This window comes from Oncorhynchus kisutch, linkage group LG5, assembly GCF_002021735.2.
Source record: "Oncorhynchus kisutch isolate 150728-3 linkage group LG5, Okis_V2, whole genome shotgun sequence".
In the NCBI taxonomy this organism is placed as follows: domain Eukaryota; kingdom Metazoa; phylum Chordata; class Actinopteri; order Salmoniformes; family Salmonidae; genus Oncorhynchus; species Oncorhynchus kisutch.
The window spans coordinates 70,039,651-70,046,619 of NC_034178.2; the positions used below are offsets into that span (position 1 = coordinate 70,039,651).

Here is a 6,969-nt window from a genome sequence, read left to right on the forward strand (position 1 = left end):
GTACCCCCTGTATATAACCTCCACATTGACTCTGTACCGTAACACCCTGTACATAGCCTCCACATTGACTCTGTACTGGTACCCTGTATATAGCCTCCACATTGACTCTGTACTGGTACCCCCTGTATATAGCCTCCACATTGACTCTGTATCGGTACCCCCTGTATATAACCTCCACATTGACTCTGTACCGTAACACCCTGTACATAGCCTCCACATTGACTCTGTACTGGTACCCTGTATATAGCCTCCACATTGACTCTGTACCGTAACACCCTGTATATAGCCTCCACATTGACTCTGTACCGGTACACCCTGTATATAGCCTCCACATTGACTCTGTACCGGTACACCCTGTATATAGCCTCCACATTGACTCTGTACCGTAACGCCCTGTATATAGCCTCCACATTGACTCTGTACCGTAACACCCTGTATATAGCCTCCACATTGACTCTGTACCGGTACACCCTGTATATAGCCTCCACATTGACTCTGTACCGGTACCTCCTGTATATAGCCTCTACATTGACTCTGTACCACTACCTCCTGTATATAGCCTCCACATTGACTCTGTACCGGTACACCCTGTATATAGCCTCCACATTGACTCTGTACCGGTACACCCTGTATATAGCCTCCACATTGACTCTGTACCGTAACACCCTGTATATAGCCTCCATATTGACTCTGTACCGGTACCTCCTGTATATAGCCTCCATATTGACTCTGTACCGGTACACCCTGTATATAGCCCCCACATTGACTCTGTACCGTAACACCCTGTATATAGCCCCCACATTGACTCTGTACCGGTACCGCCTGTATATAGCCTCCACATTGACTCTGTACCAGTACCGCCTGTATATAGCCTCCACATTGACTCTGTACCGGTACACCCTGTATATAGCCTCCACACTGACTCTGTACCGTAACACCCTGTATATAGCCTCCACACTGACTCTGTACCGTAACACCCTGTATATAGCCTCCACATTGACTCTGTACCGTAACACCCTGTATATAGCCTCCACACTGACTCTGTACCGTAACACCCTGTATATAGCCTCCACACTGACTCTGTACCGTAACACCCTGTATATAGCCTCCACATTGACTCTGTACCGTAACACCCTGTATATAGCCTCCACACTGACTCTGTACCGTAACACCCTGTATATAGCCTCCACATTGACTCTGTACCGTAACACCCTGTATATAGCCTCCACATTGACTCTGTACCGTAACACCCTGTATATAGCCTCCACATTGACTCTGTACCGTAACACCCTGTATATAGCCTCCACATTGACTCTGTACCGTAACACCCTGTATATAACCTCCACATTGACTCTGTACCGTAACACCCTGTATATAACCTCCACATTGACTCTGTACCGTAACACCCTGTATATAACCTCCACATTGACTCTGTACCGTAACACCCTGTATATAACCTCCACATTGACTCTGTACCGTAACACCCTGTATATATCCTCCACATTGACTCTGTACCGTAACACCCTGTATATAACCTCCACATTGACTCTGTACCGTAACACCCTGTATATAACCTCCACATTGACTCTGTACCGTAACACCCTGTATATAACCTCCACATTGACTCTGTACCGTAACACCCTGTATATAGCCTCCACACTGACTCTGTACCGTAACACCCTGTATATAACCTCCACATTGACTCTGTACCGTAATACCCTGTATATAACCTCCACATTGACTCTGTACCGTAACACCCTGTATATAGCCTCCACACTGACTCTGTACCGTAACACCCTGTATAATTCTTCCTTGACTCAGCAAGTGTTTATCGTTTAAAAACACAAAAAGTGGCTAAGTAGTATGGTGTTAGAGTCATTATCAACTTTAATTATTATTCTTCTTGCTTCGAAACCCCATTCTTGTATTAAGTTGATTTGGATGTCAACAAGTCTCATTTAGATTTGTCTGGCTCAAAGCCAAAATAACTGACTGTGTGCTCCTCATTCCAATTTCACTGGGCTCTTGATTGTACTTTACAACCAGGATGGCTGAGTGTTTAGACTGTTGGAATAAAAAATCCAATGAATGCTATGTTCTTGTGGTACCAAACAGCATTCCTGGAAAAAACTACTTTTGATGTAATCAACCCACCTTTCATTAATTTCCAATTAGCGTGGCTCAAATCTGAAAGGAATGACTATGACAAGATCTTCTACTTTGACTCAGCTCTTGTTAGTCTTTTAGAAACACCTGATGTCAGTGTTTAAGGCGTTAGACTCATTATCAAAATTTAATGTTCTGTTTGTTCCAAACCTACATCTGGTAGAAAGTTTGATTTGATGTAATCAAGTTTAATTTACATATTGTCCTGGATCAAAGCCAAAAGATCTAACTGTGTGCTCCATATTCCATTTTGACTGCGCCCTTGAATTTATGTTTATTACACCAGGATGCCGAGAGTTTAAGGCTTGGACTTAAGATCCAATGGACATATGTCCTCGTGGGTTCGAACCCCACTCCTGGTATGAGTTCATCTATATTTGGATGTAATCAATTGTCCTTTCACTCATTTGAAATTTCTTTGGTGAAAGTAAGAATTGACTTGTTCCCCTTATTCTTCTTGACTCAGCAAGTGTTTATCGTTTAAAAACACAAAAAGATGGCTAAGTAGTTATGGGTTAGAGTCATTATCAACTTAATTATTATTCTTCTTGCTTCGAAACCCCATTCTTGTATTAAGTTTGATTTGGATGTCAACAAGTCTCATTTAGATATGTGTCTGGCTCAAGCCAAAATAATTTATTGTGTGTCTATTCATTTCGAATTTCACTGGGCTCTTGATTGTACTTTACACCAGGATGGCTGAGTGTTTTAGACTGTTGGAATAAAAATCCAATGAATGCTAATTTCTTGTGGGTACCAACGCATTCCTGGAATAAAACTTACTTTGGATGTAATCAACCACCTTTCATTAATTTCCAATTAGCGTGGCTCAAATCTGAAAGGAATGACTATGACAAGATCTTCTACTTTGACTCAGCTCTTGTTAGTCTTTTAGAAACACCTGGATGTCAGTGTGTTTAAGGCGTTAGACTCATTAAATCAAAAATGTAAATGGTTCTTGTTTGTTCCAAACCTACATCTGGTAGAAAGTTTGATTTGGATGTAATCAAGTTTAATTTACATATTGTCTGGATCAAAGCCAAAGAATCTAACTGTGTGCTCCATATTCCATTTTGACTGCGCCCTTGAATTATGTTTATTACACCAGGATGGCCAGAGAGGTAAGGCGTTGGACTTATGATCCAATGGACATATGTCCTCGTGGGTTCGAACCCCACTCCTGGTATGAGTTCATCTATCATTTGGATGTAATCAATTGTCCTTTCACTCATTTGAAATTTCTTTGGATGAAAGATGAAAAAATTGACTTTGTTCCCCTTATTCTTCCTTGACTCAGCAAGTGTTTATCGTTTAAAAACACAAAAGATGGCTAAGTAGTTATGGTGTTAGAGTCATTATCAACTTAATTATTATTCTTCTTGCTTCGAAACCCCCCATTCTTGTATTAAGTTTGATTTGGATGTCAACAAGTCTCATTTAGATATTGTCTGGCTCAAAGCCAAAATAACTGACTGTGTGCTCCTCATTCCAATTTCACTGGGCTCTTGATTGTACTTTACACCAGGATGGCTGAGTGTTTTAGACTGTTGGAATAAAAATCCAATGAATGCTATGTTCTTGTGGGTACCAAACACATTCCTGGAAAAAACTTACTTTGGATGTAATCACCCACCTTTCATTAATTTCCAATTAGCGTGGCTCAAATCTGAAAAGAATGACTATGACAAGATCTTCTACTTTGACCAGCTCTTGTTAGTCTTTTAGAAACACCTGGATGTCAGTGTGTTTAAGGCGTTAGACTCATTATCAAAATTTAAATGTTCTTGTTTGTTCCAAACCTACATCTGGTAGAAAGTTTGATTTGGATGTAATCAAGTTTAATTTACATTTGTCTGGATCAAAGCCAAAAGATCTAACTGTGTGCTCCATATTCCATTTTGACTGCGCCCCTTGAATTTAATGTTTATTACACCAGGATGGCCGAGAGGTTAAGGCGTTGGACTTAAGATCCAATGGACATATGTCCTCGTGGGTTCGACCCCACTCCTGGTATGAGTTCATCTATCATTTGGATGTAATCAATTGTCCCTTTCACTCATTTGAAATTTCTTGGATGAAAGATGAAAGAATGACTTTGTTCCCCTTATTCTTCCTTGACTCAGCAAGTGTTTATCGTTTAAAAACACAAAAATGGCTAAGTAGTATGGTATTAGTAGTCATGTATGTAGAGTCATTATCTTCTTATTCTTCTTGCTTCGAAACCCCATTCTTGTATTAAGTTGATTTGGATGTCAACAAGTCTCATTTAGATATTGTCTGGCTCAAAGCCAAAATAATGACTGTGTGCTCCTCATTCCAATTTCACTGGGCTCTTGATTGTACTTTACACCAGGATGGCTGAGTGTTTTAGCTGTTGGAATAAAAATCCATGAATGCTATGTTCTTGTGGGTACCAAACGCATTCCTGGAAAAAACTTACTTTGGATGTAATCAACCCACCTTTCATTAATTCCAATTAGCGTGGCTCAAATCTGAAAGAATGACTATGACAAGATCTTCTACTTTGACTCAGCTCTTGTTAGTCTTTTAGAAACACCTGGAGTGTCAGTGTGTTTAAGGCGTTAGACTCATTATCAAATTAAATGTTCTTGTTTGTTCCAAACCTACATCTGGTAGAAGTTTGATTTGGATGTAATCAAGTTTAATTTACATATTGTCTGGATCAAAGCCAAAGATCTAACTGTGTGCTCCATATTCCATTTTTACTGCGCCTTGAATTTATGTTTATTACACCAGGATGGCCGAGAGGTTAAGGCGTTGGACTTAAGATCCAATGGACATATGTCCTCGTGGGTTCGAACCCCACTCCTGGTATGAGTTCATCTATGATTTGGATGTAATCAATTGTCCTTTCACTCATTTGAAATTCTTTGGATGAAAGATGTAAGAATTGACTTTGTTCCCCTTATTCTTCCTTGACTCAGCAAGTGTTTATCGTTTAAAACACAAAAGATGGCTAAGTAGTTATGGTGTTAGAGTCATTATCAACTTAATTATTATTCTTCTTGCTTCGAAACCCAATTCTTGTATTAAGTTTGATTGGATGTCAACAAGTCTCATTTAGATATTGTCTGGCTCAAAGCCAAAATAACTGACTGTTGCTCTCATTCAATTTCACTGGGCTCTTGATTGTACTTTACACCAGGATGCTGAGTGTTTTAGACTGTTGGAATAAAAATCCAATGAATGCTATGTTCTTGTGGGTACCAACACATTTCCTGGAAAAACTTACTTTGGATGTAATCAACCCACCTTTCATTAATTTCCAATTAGCGTGGCTCAAATCTGAAAGGAATGACTATGACAAATCTTCTACTTTGACTCAGCTCTTGTTAGTCTTTTAGAAACACCTGGATGTCAGTGTGTTTAAGGCGTTAGACTCATTATCAAAATTAAATGTTCTTGTTTGTTCCAAACCTACATCTGGTAGAAAGTTTGATTTGGATGTAATCAAGTTTAATTTACATATTGTCTGGATCAAAGCCAAAAGATCTAACTGTGTGCTCCATATTCCATTTTGACTGCGCCCTTGAATTTATGTTTATTACACCAGGATGGCCGAGAGGTTAAGGCGTTGGACTTAAGATCCAATGGACATATGTCCTCGTGGGTTCGAACCCCACTCCTGGTATGAGTTCATCTATTATTTGGATGTAATCAATTGTCCTTTCACTCATTTGAAATTTCTTTGGATGAAAGATGAAAGAATGACTTTGTCCCCTTATTCTTCCTTGACTCAGCAAGTGTTTATCGTTTAAAACACACAAGATGGCTAAGTAGTTATGGTGTTAGAGTCATTATCAACTTAATTATTATTCTTCTTGCTTCGAACCCATTCTTTTTAAGTTTGATTTGGATGTCAACAAGTTCTCATTTATATTGTCTGGCTCAAAGCCAAAATAAACTGACTGTGTGCTCCTCATTCCAATTTCACTGGGCTCTTGATGTACTTTACCCAGGATGCTGAGTGTTTTAGACTGTTGGAATAAAATCCAATGAATCCATAATGCTATGTTCTTGTGGGTACCAACCACATTCCTGGAAAAAACTTACTTTGATGTAATCAACCCACCTTTCATTAATTTCCAATTAGCGTGGCTCAAATCTGAAAGGAATGACTATGACAAGATCTTCTACTTTGACTCAGCTCTTGTTAGTCTTTTAGAAACACCTGGATGTCAGTGTGTTTTAAGGCGTTAGACTCATTATCAAAATTAAATGTTCTTGTTTGTTCAAACCTACATCTGGTAGAAATTTGATTTGGATGTAATCAAGTTTAATTTACATATTGTCTGGATCAAAGCCAAAGATCTAACTGTGTGCTCCATATTCCATTTTGACTGCGCCCTTGAATTTATTTTATTACACCAGGATGGCCGAGAGGTTAAGGCGTTGGACTTAAGATCCAATGGACATATGTCCTCGTGGGTTCGAACCCCACTCTGGTATGAGTTCATCTATTATTTGGATGTAATCAATTGTCCTTTCACTCATTTGAAATTTCTTTGGATGAAAGATGAAAGAGATTGACTTTGTTCCCCTTATTCTTCCTTGACTCAGCAAGTGTTTATCGTTTAAAACACACAAAAGATGGCTAAGTAGTTATGGTGTTTAGAGTCATTATCAACTTAATTATTATTCTTCTGCTTCGAAACCCCATTCTTGTATTAAGTTTGATTTGGATGTCAACAAGTCTCATTTAGATATTGTCTGGCTCAAAGCCAAAATAACTGACTGTGTGCTCCTCATTCAATTTCACTGGGCTCTTGATTGTACTTTACA

General features: G+C 39.1%; 5 non-coding genes across 5 annotated transcripts; all 5 read left to right on the forward strand.

Annotated features, from left to right (window-relative positions):
* The first annotated feature begins 3,269 nt into the window (after nt 1–3,269).
* trnai-uau (transfer RNA isoleucine (anticodon UAU)) lies at nt 3,270–3,352 on the forward strand. Its single transcript has one exon. It is a non-coding gene; the product is annotated as a tRNA-Ile (tRNA).
* A 745-nt stretch (nt 3,353–4,097) lies between these two features.
* On the forward strand, nt 4,098–4,179 carry trnal-uaa (transfer RNA leucine (anticodon UAA)). Its single transcript has one exon. It is a non-coding gene; the product is annotated as a tRNA-Leu (tRNA).
* A 739-nt stretch (nt 4,180–4,918) lies between these two features.
* On the forward strand, nt 4,919–5,001 carry trnal-uaa (transfer RNA leucine (anticodon UAA)). The gene has a single exon. It is a non-coding gene; the product is annotated as a tRNA-Leu (tRNA).
* A 734-nt stretch (nt 5,002–5,735) lies between these two features.
* trnal-uaa (transfer RNA leucine (anticodon UAA)) lies at nt 5,736–5,818 on the forward strand. Its single transcript has one exon. It is a non-coding gene; the product is annotated as a tRNA-Leu (tRNA).
* Nucleotides 5,819–6,553: 735 nt separating this feature from the next.
* Nucleotides 6,554–6,635, forward strand: trnal-uaa (transfer RNA leucine (anticodon UAA)). Its single transcript has one exon. It is a non-coding gene; the product is annotated as a tRNA-Leu (tRNA).
* The last annotated feature ends 334 nt before the right edge of the window (nt 6,636–6,969 follow it).